Here is a 13147-nt window from a genome sequence, read left to right as displayed (position 1 = left end):
AGGAATAGGGAGCAGTGGTACAGTGAGAGCTGGGGGTGCTATAGGAATAGGAAGCAGTGGTACAGTGAGAGCTGGGGGAGCTATAGGAATAGGGAGCAGCGGTACAGTGAGAGCGGGGGAGCTATAGGAATAGGGAGCAGTGGTACAGTGAGAGCTGGGGGGCGCTATAGGAATAGGGAGTAGCGGTACAGTGAGAGCTATAGGAATAGGGAGCAGTGGTACAGTGAGAGCTGCGGGAGCTATAGGAATAGGGAGCAGCGGTACAGTGAGAGCTATAGGAATAGGGAGCAGCGGTACAGTGAGAGCTGGGGGAGCTATAGGGAGCAGCGGTACAGTGAGAGCTGGGGGAGCTATAGGAATAGGGAGCAGCGGTACAGTGAGAGCTGGGGGAGCTATAGGAATAGGGAGCAGCGGTACAGTGAGAGCTGGGGGAGCTATAGGAATAGGGAGCAGCGGTACAGTGAGAGCTGGGGGAGCTATAGGAATAGGGAGCAGCGGTACAGTGAGAGCTGGGGGAGCTATAGGGAGCAGCGGTACAGTGAGAGCTATAGGAATAGAGAGCAGCAGTACAGTGAGAGCTATAGGAATAGAGAGCAGCGGTACAGTGAGAGCTGGGGGAGCTATAGGAATAGGGAGCAGCGGTACAGTGGGAGCTATAGGAATAGGGAGCAGCGGTACAGTGAGAGCTGGGGGAGCTATAGGGATCAGCGGTACAGTGAGAGCTATAGGAATAGGGAGCAGCGGTACAGTGAGAGCTATAGGAATAGGGAGCAGCGGTACAGTGAGAGCTGGGGGCGCTATAGGAATAGGGAGCAGCGGTACAGTGAGAGCTGGGGGAGCTATAGGAATAGGGAGCAGCGGTATAGTGAGAGCTATAGGAATAGGGAGCAGCGGTACAGTGAGGGCTGGGGGAGCTATAGGAATAGGGAGCAGCGGTACAGTGAGAGCTATAGGAATAGGGAGCAGCGGTACAGTGAGAGCTATAGGAATAGGGAGCAGCGGTACAGTGAGAGCTGGGGGAGCTATAGGAATAGGGAGCAGCGGTACAGTGAGAGCTGGGGGAGCTATAGGAATAGGGAGCAGCGGTACAGTGAGAGCTGGGAGCGCTATAGGAATAGGGAGCAGCAGTACAGTGAGAGCTGGGGGAGCTATAGGAATAGGGAGCAGCGGTACAGTGAGAGCTATAGGAATAGGGAGCAGCGGTACAGTGAGAGCTATAGGAATAGGGAGCAGCGGTACAGTGAGAGCTGGGGGGCTATAGGAATAGGGAGCAGCGGTACAGTGAGAGCTGGGGGAGCTATAGGAATAGGGAGCAGCGGTACAGTGAGAGCTGGGGGAGCTATAGGAATAGGGAGCAGCAGTACAATGAGAGCTGGGGGCGCTATAGGAATAGGGAGCAGCGGTACAGTGAGAGCTGGGGGAGCTATAGGAATAGGGAGCAGCTGTACAGTGAGAGCTGGGGGAGCTATAGGAATAGGGATCAGCGGTACAGTGAGAGCTATAGGAATAGGGAGCAGCGGTACAGTGAGAGCTGGGGGGCTATAGGAATAGGGAGCAGCGGTATAGTGAGAGCTGGGGGTGCTACAGGAATAGGGAGCAGCGGTACAGTGAGAGCTGGGGGTGCTACAGGAATAGGGAGCAGCGGTACAGTGAGAGCTGGGGGTGCTACAGGAATAGTGAGCAGCGGTACAGTGAGAGCTGGGGGAGCTATAGGAATAGGGAGCAGCAGTACAATGAGAGCTGGGGGCGCTATAGGAATAGGGAGCAGCGGTACAGTGAGAGCTGGGGGCGCTATAGGAATAGGGAGCAGCTGTACAGTGAGAGCTGGGGGCGCTATAGGAATAGGGAGCAGCTGTACAGTGAGAGCTGGGGGAGCTATAGGAATAGGGAGCAGCGGTACAGTGAGAGCTATAGGAATAGGGAGCAGCGGTACAGTGAGAGCTGGGGGTGCTACAGGAATAGGGAGCAGCGGTACAGTGAGAGCTATAGGAATAGGGAGCAGCGGTACAGTGAGAGCTGGGGGAGCTATAGGAATAGGGAGCAGCAGTACAATGAGAGCTGGGGGCGCTATAGGAATAGGGAGCAGCGGTACAGTGAGAGCTGGGGGCGCTATAGGAATAGGGAGCAGCTGTACAGTGAGAGCTGGGGGAGCTATAGGAATAGGGAGCAGCGGTACAGTGAGATCTGGGGGCGCTATAGGAATAGGGAGCAGCTGTACAGTGAGATCTGGGGGCGCTATAGGAATAGGGAGCAGCTGTACAGTGAGAGCTGGGGGAGCTATAGGAATAGGGAGCAGCGGTACAGTGAGAGCTATAGGAATAGGGAGCAGCGGTACAGTGAGAGCTGGGGGCGCTATAGGAATAGGGAGCAGCGGTACAGTGAGAGCTGGGGGGCTATAGGAATAGGGAGCAGCGGTACAGTGAGAGCTGGGGGAGCTATAGGAATAGGGAGCAGCGGTACAGTGAGAGCTGGGGGAGCTATAGGAATAGGGAGCAGCGGTACAGTGAGAGTTGGGGGAGCTATAGGAATAGGGAGCAGCGGTACAGTGAGAGCTGGGGGAGCTATAGGAATAGGGAGCAGCGGTACAGTGAGAGCTGGGGGAGCTATAGGAATAGGGAGCAGCGGTACAGTGAGAGCTGGGGGGGCTATAGGAATAGGGAGCAGAGGTACAGTGAGAGCTATAGGAATAGGGAGCAGCGGTACAGTGAGAGCTATAGGAATAGGGAGCAGCGGTACAGTGAGAGCTGGGGGAGCTATAGGAATAGGGAGCAGCGGTACAGTGAGAGTTGGGGGAGCTATAGGAATAGGGAGCAGTGGTACAGTGAGAGCTGGGGGTGCTATAGGAATAGGGAGCAGCGGTACAGTGAGAGCTGGGGGAGCTATAGGAATAGGGAGCAGCTGTACAGTGAGAGCTGGGGGCGCTATAGGAATAGGGAGCAGCGGTACAGTGAGAGCTGTGGGAGCTATAGGAATAGGGAGCAGCTGTACAGTGAGAGTTGGGGGCGCTATAGGAATAGGGAGCAGCGGTACAGTGAGAGCTGGGGGAGCTATAGGAATAGGGAGCAGCTGTACAGTGAGAGCTGGGGGCGCTATAGGAATAGGGAGCAGCGGTACAGTGAGAGCTGGGGGAGCTATAGGAATAGGGAGCAGCTGTACAGTGAGAGTTGGGGGAGCTATAGGAATAGGGAGCAGTGGTACAGTGAGAGCTGAGGGTGCTATAGGAATAGGGAGCAGCGGTACAGTGAGAGCTGGGGGTGCTATAGGAATAGGGAGCAGCAGTACAGTGAGAGCTGGGGGTGCTACAGGAATAGGGAGCAGCGGTACAGTGAGAGCTGGGGGCACCATAGGAATAGGGAGCAGCGCTACAGTGACAGCTGGGGCACTATAGGAATAGGGAGCAGCAGCTGAGGGCGCTATAGGGATCAGCGGTATAGTGAGAGCTGGGGCACTATAGGCATTGGGAGCAGCAGCTGGGGGCGCTATAGGGATCAGCGGTATAGTGAGAGATTGGGGCGCTATAGCAAGCTGTGGTACAGTGAGATTCAAGGCTGTTAAAGGGCTAGACTGACTGTAAAAAGCAACAGGTAAGCTTGGAATAGACAACTAGAAGATGTGAAAAAAACTTTTTTTTCTACATTTAAAATTATTTGTTGTCATAGAACATAAATAAATAAAAAAAAGTAAACATAAAAGCCTGAGTACTGTGCTTGTGCAAATATGCTGTCATTCCTCAGGCAGCAACAGGGCGTATAACATCCTGCTGTCTGTAGACCCTGCCTGCTGTGCACCTTCTGAGTTTATTTTACTCCTGCAGATACTTTAGACAACAATGTTACCAACAATCTCAAATCATTCTTTATTGCACTAATATTTATATATTTTATATTACAATAGTTAGCAACAGTGTAGCAAATCTGTGGCATGTTTCAAGGCATGTGTACCCCAATATACTGCCTGAGGATATATAATACAGCAATAGTGTTAGCAGCACTGCAATCACACCCTTCATGGTGTATACTCATGTATGACCAAACCGTGTAAATAAAGTTTTACTGGGACAAGGCATTGCAATTCAGGGGTTAACACAAGACATGGTTTGGTGCTGTACAGAAGTACAGAACTTCTGCATGAGTACACTACCATAACTACAGCCCCTGCCCCCAGGAATGTGCCCCCTGTGGGTTACTGTAATAGCAGGGCAGCTGTGATTGATAGGGCAGAGGTCCCACAGGTCAGGGATGAGGTAACTCACACAACAAACCCCCCAAGGCAGCAATGAGGTAACAAAGTGTGGGGGAGGCCGAGCTCACTCAGGATGTGAAGGGATGAGAGGTGAGCAATGCCTTAGGATTGCAGGAGAGGGGGGCGAGAGGGAGACCTGCCCCCTCCTCCCCAGCTGGAACTCATTAACTTGCATTACATAGCTGGGCTGGGGGTAACAGAGACAGCACACAGTGTGATAACAAGAGACTGCCCTAAGCAGAGACAGCACACAGTGTGATAACAAGAGACTGCCCTAAGCCGAGACAGCACATAATGTGGTAACAAGAGACTGCCCTAAGCACAGACAGCACACAGTGTGATGACAAGAGACTGCCCTAAGCAGAGACAGCACACAGTGTGATAACAAGAGACTGCCCTAAGCAGAGACAGCACACAGTGTGATGACAAGAGACTGCCCTAAGCAGAGACAGCACACAGTGTGATGACAAGAGACTGCCCTAAGCAGAGACAGCACACAGTGTGATAACAAGAGACTGCCCTAAGCAGAGACAGCACACAGTGTGATGACAAGAGACTGCCCTAAGCACAGACAGCACACAGTGTGATAACAAGAGACTGCCCTAAGCAGAGACAGCACATAATGTGGTAACAAGAGACTGCCCTAAGCACAGACAGCACACAGTGTGATGACAAGAGACTGCCCTAAGCACAGACAGCACACAGTGTGATGACAAGAGACTGCCCTAAGCAGAGACAGCACACAGTGTGATGACAAGAGACTGCCCTAAGCAGAGACAGCACACAGTGTGATGACAAGAGACTGCCCTAAGCAGAGACAGCACACAGTGTGATGACAAGAGACTGCCCTAAGCAGAGACAGCACACAGTGTGATGACAAGAGACTGCCCTAAGCAGAGACAGCACACAGTGTGATGACAAGAGACTGCCCTAAGCAGAGACAGCACACAGTGTGATGACAAGAGACTGCCCTAAGCAGAGACAGCACATAATGTGGTAACAAGAGACTGCCCTAAGCAGAGACAGCACACAGTGTGATGACAAGAGACTGCCCTGAGCAGAGACAGCACATAATGTGGTAACAAGAGACTGCCCTAAGCAGAGACAGCACACAGTGTGATGACAAGAGACTGCCCTGAGCAGAGACAGCACATAATGTGGTAACAAGAGACTGCCCTAAGCAGAGACAGCACATAATGTGGTAACAAGAGACTGCCCTAAGCAGAGACAGCACATAATGTGGTAACAAGAGACTGCCCTAAGCAGAGACAGCACATAATGTGGTAACAAGAGACTGCCCTAAGCAGAGACAGCACATAATGTGGTAACAAGAGACTGCCCTAAGCACAGACAGCACATAATGTGGTAACAAGAGACTGCCCTAAGCACAGACAGCACATAATGTGATGACAAGAGACTGCCCTGAGCACAGACAGCACAGTGTGATATTAAGAGACTGCCCTGAGCACAGACAGCACATAATGTGATGACAAGAGACTGCCCTAAGCAGAGACAGCACATAATGTGGTAACAAGAGACTGCCCTAAGCAGAGACAGCACATAATGTGGTAACAAGAGACTGCCCTAAGCAGAGACAGCACACAGTGTGATGACAAGAGACTGCCCTGAGCAGAGACAGCACATAATGTGGTAACAAGAGACTGCCCTAAGCAGAGACAGCACATAATGTGGTAACAAGAGACTGCCCTAAGCACAGACAGCACATAATGTGAAAACAAGAGACTGCCCTAAGCACAGACAGCACATAATGTGAAAACAAGAGACTGCCCCCAGCACAGACAGCACATAATGTGAAAACAAGAGACTGCCCTAAGCACAGACAGCACATAATGTGAAAACAAGAGACTGCCCCCAGCACAGACAGCACATAATGTGGTAACAAGAGACTGCCCTAAGCAGAGACAGCACATAATGTGGTAACAAGAGACTGCCCTAAGCAGAGACAGCACATAATGTGGTAACAAGAGACTGCCCTAAGCAGAGACAGCACATAATGTGATGACAAGTTAAGGCCCTGAGCACAGACAGCACAGTGTGATATTAAGAGACTGCCCTGAGCACAGACAGCACATAGACAAAGCAATGTGAGATCTCCATAATAACATATAGTGATTTCTTATTAAAAAGATTGCAGAGAAGTGAAAGAAACTACTGAAGACCATTAGTACTGAAACTAATAAGTGGATTTGCATTATACAGAGGCTGCGTGTAAAAGGCAACACAATTACCTGACATCAGATGGTCACAGAGAGAGAGAGCTGTGCCCTGATAGTAATAGGAACAAATAACAGCTATACACAGGAAAGAAACAGGCCCCACATACCACAGCTTAGACCTGCTGAGCACAATACACATGATCCTAGGCAGCACCTCGCTCAAGGCACACCCCCAGCAATACCTAGCACAACACTAGGGGGCATTAATGGCCAGCAGAGGCAAATAATGCCCAGCCTACAGCAGGAACCAGTAATGCCCATCACACCCCAGGGGCCAGTAATGCCCAGGGTGACACACAAGCAGTCACATGCTCCCGGCTAGACCCCAGCACACAGTGCCACACACACCTCTAGGCCCAGCACATCACAAACCAGCCACACTAACCCTTTAGTTGCCAGTCTGGAAATCTGTACCCAAATGAGACTCCAGGGTCGCAGGAAACACAGTGACTGACTCTTACCTCTGAGTGCCCGAGACTGAGTGCAGACAGGGAGTGAGAGACAGCCCAGGGGGAGGAGAGAGGGCGAGGCCAGGGGAGCTGTGTCTCAGCCTCTTTCCCTCTCTCTGTATGAGCAGGGCTGTCTCTTACTGTCTCTCTGTGACCTCACCCTGTCGGTCGTCTTTGTCCATAAAAGGAGCAGACACAAATCAGCAGGAAATGAGACAGCTCTGAGTGACCTCCCCATTACACCACAATAATTCCTCCCCCTGTATTACATCACACTCATGTGTACAGCACAACGCAATCTACTCTGTATGCCATCCTAGTAATCTCCTCTCTATGCCATCCTACTAAACCCCCTGTATGCCATCCTACTAAACCCCCCTGTATGCCACCCTAGTAAACTCCCCTGTATGCCACCCTAATAAACTCCCCTGTATGCCACCCTAATAAACTTCCCTGTATGCCATCCTACTAAACACCCCTGTATGCCATCCTAGTAATCTCCTCTGTATGCCATCCTACTAAACCCCCCCTGTATGCCACCCTAGTAAACCCCCTGTATGCCACCCTAGTAAACTCCACTGTATGCCACCCTACTAAAACCCCTGTATGCCATCCTACTAACCCCCCTGTATGCCACCCTATTAAACCCCCCTGTATGCCATCCTACTAAACCCCCCTGTATGCCATCCTACTAAACCCCCTGTATGCCACCCTAGTAAACTCCACTGTATGCCACCCTACTAAAACCCCTGTATGCCATCCTACTAACCCCCCTGTATGCCACCCTATTAAACCCCCCTGTATGCCATCCTACTAAACCCCCCTGTATGCCACCCTACTAAACCCCCCTGTATGCCATCCTACTAAACCCCCCTGTATGTCACCCTACTAAAACCCCTGTATGCCACCCTACTAAAACCCCTGTATGCCATCCTACTAACCCCCCTGTATGCCACCCTAGTAAACTCCCCTGTATGCCACCCTACTAAACTTCCCTGTATGCCATCCTACTAAACACCCCTGTATGCCATCCTAGTAAACTCCCCTGTATGCCATCCTAGTAAACCCCCCTGTATGCCACCCTACTAATCTTCCATGTATGTCATCCTACTAAACCCCCCTGTATGCCATCGTACTAAACTCCCCTGTATGCCATCCTAGTAAACTCCCCTGTATGCCATCCTAGTAAACTCCCATGTATGCCATCGTACTAAACTCCCCTGTATGCCATCCTAGTAAACTCCCCTGAATGCCATTATACTAAACTTCCTTGTATCATAATAAAAACCCCTGTATGCCATCCTAGTAAACCCCCCTGTCTGACATCTTAGTAAACTACCCTGTATGCCATCCAACTAAACCCCTCTGTAAGCCATCCTAGTAAATACCCTGTATGCCATCCTTTTAAACCCCCCTGTATGCCATCCTAGTAAACTAACCTGTATGCCATCCTACTAAACCCCCCCTGTATGACATCCTACTAAACCCCCCTGTATGTCATCCTACTAAACTTTCCTGTATGCCATCCTACTAAACCCCCCTGTATGCCATCCTAGTAAACTCCCCTGTATGCCATACTAGTAAACTCCCCTGTATGCCACCCTACTAAACTTCCCTGTATACCATCCTAGTAAACTACCCTGTATGCCATCCTACTAAACTCCCCTATATGCCATCCTAGTAAACTACCATGTATGCCATCATACTAAACCCCCCTGTATGCCACCCTTGTAAACTCCACTGTATGCCACCTACTAAACTTCCCTGTATGCCATCTTACTAAACCCCCCTGTATGCCATCGTACTAAACTCTCCTGTATGCCATCCTAGTAAACTCCCCTGTATGCCATCCTACTAAACTCCCCTGTATGCCATCCTAGTAAACTACCCTGTATGCCATCCCAGTAAACTCCCCTGTATGCCATCCTACTAAACTCCCCTGTATGCCATCCAAGTAAACTACCAGGTATACCATCCTACTATACTACCCTGTAAGCCATCCTACTTAACTCCACTATATGCCATCCTACTAAACTCTGATGTATGCCATCCTACTAAACCCCCCTGTATGCCATCCTAGTAAACTCCCCTGTATGCCATCCAAGTAAATGACCCTGTATGCCATCCTGCTAAACTCTCCTGTATGCAATCCTACTAAACCCCCCTGTATGCCATCCTACTAAACTCCCCTGTATGCCATCCTAGTAAACTCCCCTGTATGCCACCCTACTAAACTACCTTGTATACCATCCTAGTAAACTACCCTGTATGCCATCCTACTAAACCCCCCTATATGCAATCCTAGTAAACTACCCTGTATGCCATCCTACTAAACCCCCCTGTATGCCACCCTAGTAAACTCCCCTGTATGCCACCTACTAAACTTCCATGTATGCCATCCTACTAAACACCCCTGTATGCCATCATAGTAAACTCCCCTGTATGCCATCCTAGTAAACTCCCCTGTATGCCATCCTACTAAACTCCCCTGTATGCCATCCTACTAAAACCCCCTGTATGCCATCGTACTAAACTACCCTGTATGCCATACTAGTAAACTATCCTGTATGCCATCCTACTAAACTCCCCTGTATGCCATCCAAGTAAACTCACCTGTATGCCATCCAACTAAACTATCTTGTATGCCATCCTAGTAAACTACCCTGTATGCCATCCCAGTAGACTCCCCTGTATGACATCCAACTAAAATCCCCTGTATGCCATCCGAGTAAACTACCAGGTATATCATCCTACTATACTACCCTGTAAGCCATCCTACTTAACTCCACTATATGCCATCCTACTAAACTCTGATGTATGCCATCCTACTAAACTCCCCTGTATGCCATCCTACTAAACCCCCTGTTTGCCATCCTAGTAAACTCCTCTGTATGCCATCCTACTAAACTCAACTGTATGACATCCCACTAAACTCCCCTGTGTGCCATCTTACTAAACTCCCCTGTTTGCCATCCCATTAAACTCCCCTGTGTGCCATCCTACTAAACCCTTTGTATGCTATTCTAGTAAACTCCCCTATGTGCCGTTCTATTAAACTCCCCTGTATGCCATCCTAGCAAACTCCCCTGTGTGCCATCCTAGTAAACTTCCCTGTGTGCCATCCTACTAAACTCCCCTGTGTGCCATCTTACTAAACTCCCCTGTGTGCCATCCTAGTAAACCTCCCTTACGTGCCAACCTAGTAAACTCCCCTGTGTGCCATCCTACTAAAATCCCCTGTGTGCCATCCTATTAAACTCCCATGTATACCATCTTAGTAAACTCCCCTGTATGCCATCCTACTAAACTCCTATGTGCCATCCTACTAAACTCCTCTGTGTGCCCTACTTAACTCCCCTGTATGCCATTCCACTAAACTCACCTGAGTGCCATCTTGCTAAACTCCCCGGTATGCCATCCTACTTAACTCCCCTGTGTGCCATCCTAGAAAACTATCCTGTATGCCAACCTACTAAACTCCCATGTATGCCATCTGTTACGGTACCAACAGCGTACCAAGGGTAATACCAGATGAACAATGTCCTGCATAGGGAATCAGCAATTCACAACCCCGATCAGTTTCCCCTCAAACATGAGACCAAGCTCCACATTTCAGGTTTAAAACAGAATGACATTTATTAAAGGCTATGCCTAGTATTTATGCAGGTCTGACCCCCCCCCCCCCAGATGGGGGTTGAAAGACTGTTGTACATAACATGGAGGGAAAAGCGCCCTTTTACATGATACAATAGAATTATATTACTTAAACACTTCAACCACAAGACACTCTTGGCTCTTCTTATCACTTAGGCGTTTTCTCTCTGAGGGTGATCAAACAATGGAATTCTTATCACTAACTAAATTATGGTTGGAGCCAGCAACTTGTGTTTAGAAAATAGTTTCTTAAAGCTAAACACAGTTAACTCCTTCAGTCCTGACAGAAGGGTCTGTCACATAGCTCCCCCCTTGTGGAACACTCCGGCAGACCCGGCTTGACCCTTTTGCGGGTCAACCTGGGGATGACCGGACTAGGAGGTGGTAGGCATCTCAGTTTGCCGGGACAATCCATCTGTATTCCCGTTATGAGAGAGAATTCCTGTCCATACAAACAAGGGTTCAACTTCCTCAGTGCCTAGACTAGGGATAAATAGTCCTTCAAAATCCCATCAGCTTCCTTACGAGTTTTCTGTACCTGCTCTTTATAGGTATCCACAATCCCTTCATACTGACATAGGGTGCCCTTGAGTTGCTGCACCTCACTATGAGCCAGCGTCAGTTTTTCCTCCAGTGTCACTAAGTTTGTCTTTAATGTTTCATGTCCCACTCTCAAGCTGGTGTTTTCTGCAGTCTGTCGGTGCAGCTTGTCTAGCAGAGATTCCTGTTCTAAACGTGCTTTTTCCTCTGCACTCCTCTTCTCTCCCGCTAGCACTGTTACGTGATTATTTAACGTGACCATTTTATCCTCTACGTGACTCTTCTCCTTCATCAGCGCATTGTAACGGGACTTCCACGTATCAATAGCGGATAGAGATTTACTGAGCTCAGCGTCCTGGGGCTTAGCAGCAGGTTGGTCAGTCTCTGCTGCACGGATCTGGGCACGGGTAGTCACAGGGTTAACATCAGCGGGACCCATAGGAGCGTAGGCAGAAACAAGGGGGGCCAAGTTATTTCCAAGGAGAACATCAGCGGGTAAATCCTTCATGACCCCCACATTCACAGGTCTAGCGCCCACTCCCCAATCCAAATGTACCCTGGCAACAGGTAGGCAGAACACAGTGCCCCCTGCTACCCTCACAGCCACAGTGTCTCCAGTGTGCTGTTTCTCAGACACCAAGTTCTTTCGAAGCAAGGTCATGGTAGCACCAGTATCCCGTAGACCACTGACCTCCTTCCCATTCACTTTAACCAGTTGCCGGTTATTCCGGTGGGCAGCTTGCACAAGATCTGCCTCATGTAGGATGCCCCAGCATTCTTGCGCCTCTACGTAGCGGGCCGCAGGCTGAGGGTTACGTGTGATTCCGCCGGCAGGTCTTCTCCAGGACTGTGCTTGGTTTGCTGCATTTAGGGGACACTCTGGTCTTTTGTGCCCTAGTTGCTTACATCCAAAGCACCGAATCGGTTGTGAGTAGCCCCGCGAATTGAACCGGGCTCTCTGAGGGTAGTTCGTGGCCAGAGGCCGTGTGGTATAGCGGTGCGCCGGGGGTTGGTAACTGGCAGCTGCTGGGGTGACTGGGGGTCTGTACTCCACTCTAGCAGGGGGCTTAGTGGTAGCAGTGTCCAGTTTGCGGGCATCCGTATACTCATCTGCCAAGCGAGCCGCTTCATGCAGGGTGGAGGGTTTACGGTCCCGAACCCACTCTCGAACTCCTGCGGGTAACTTGTCGAAGCAATGTTCCAACAGGAATAGCTGCAGCACCTCTTCCCCAGACACAGCTTGGCACCCCGCTATCCAGTGAGCTGCTGTGCGGTGCACCTTACAGGCCCACTCAAGGTAGGAATCTCCAGCTAATTTAACAGTGTCTCTGAACCGCCTCCGGTATGCCTCTGGCGTAACCGCATACCTGGAAAGCAGAGCCTCTTTTACAGTATTATAATCCCCGACTTCCTCATCTGGAATGGCCCGAAAAGCCTCACTGGCCCGGCCGGATAATTTTCCGGATAATATCGTGACCCAGTCCTCTGCGGGTACCTTGTGTAGTGCACATTGCCTCTCAAAATCCGCAATGTACCCATCAATCTCTCCTTCTGTTTCCAGGAAGTTTTTAAAAGCTGCAAAATTTACTTTTCCCTTTTCCACTCGGGTTGCTGTGACTTGGGCTGCTGCAGCGCCGCTTTGGCGAAGTAGGTTGGCCTCCACAGCTGCTATGACCCGGTCGATAATTTCCGCAGATGGGTTGGGGCCATAATGTGCCAGTCTTATTTTAACCGCCCGATCAAAGCTTGCTTCTTCAGGGGTTCTGTCTGCTATGCTGGGCCCATTGGTTCCTTCTGTCCCTGGCACTCTTTCCATCTTAGTCAGTATTGTAATAATCCCCCTCTTCCTGAAGTTACTGGCTTGTGTAGTTGCTCTTCTAGGCGATAAGGTTCATTCCGTCGCTTGCCACCAATTGTTACGGTACCAACAGCGTACCAAGGGTAATACCAGATGAACAATGTCCTGCATAGGGAATCAGCAATTCACAACCCCGATCAGTTTCCCCTCAAACATGAGACCAAGCT

General features: G+C 50.1%; 1 protein-coding gene across 2 annotated transcripts in view; it reads right to left on the bottom strand.

Annotated features, from left to right (window-relative positions):
- Window positions 1-7068, bottom strand: part of ZYX (zyxin) — a 37510-nt gene extending 30442 nt beyond the window's left edge. Inside the window, exon 1 of one of the 2 annotated variants that reach the window (XM_053692785.1) lies at window positions 6941-7068. The gene's annotated coding sequence lies outside the window, so the exon portion shown is untranslated. Of the gene's footprint in view, window positions 1-6864 lie in introns of both variants that reach the window. The other variant, XM_053692786.1, reaches the window with a different exon arrangement.
- Between the last annotated feature and the right edge of the window lie 6079 nt (window positions 7069-13147).

This window comes from Bombina bombina, chromosome 9, assembly GCF_027579735.1.
Source record: "Bombina bombina isolate aBomBom1 chromosome 9, aBomBom1.pri, whole genome shotgun sequence".
Classification (NCBI taxonomy): domain Eukaryota; kingdom Metazoa; phylum Chordata; class Amphibia; order Anura; family Bombinatoridae; genus Bombina; species Bombina bombina.
The sequence above is the reverse complement of the archived record's forward strand: the minus strand, read 5'-3'. Positions and strand labels throughout refer to the sequence as shown.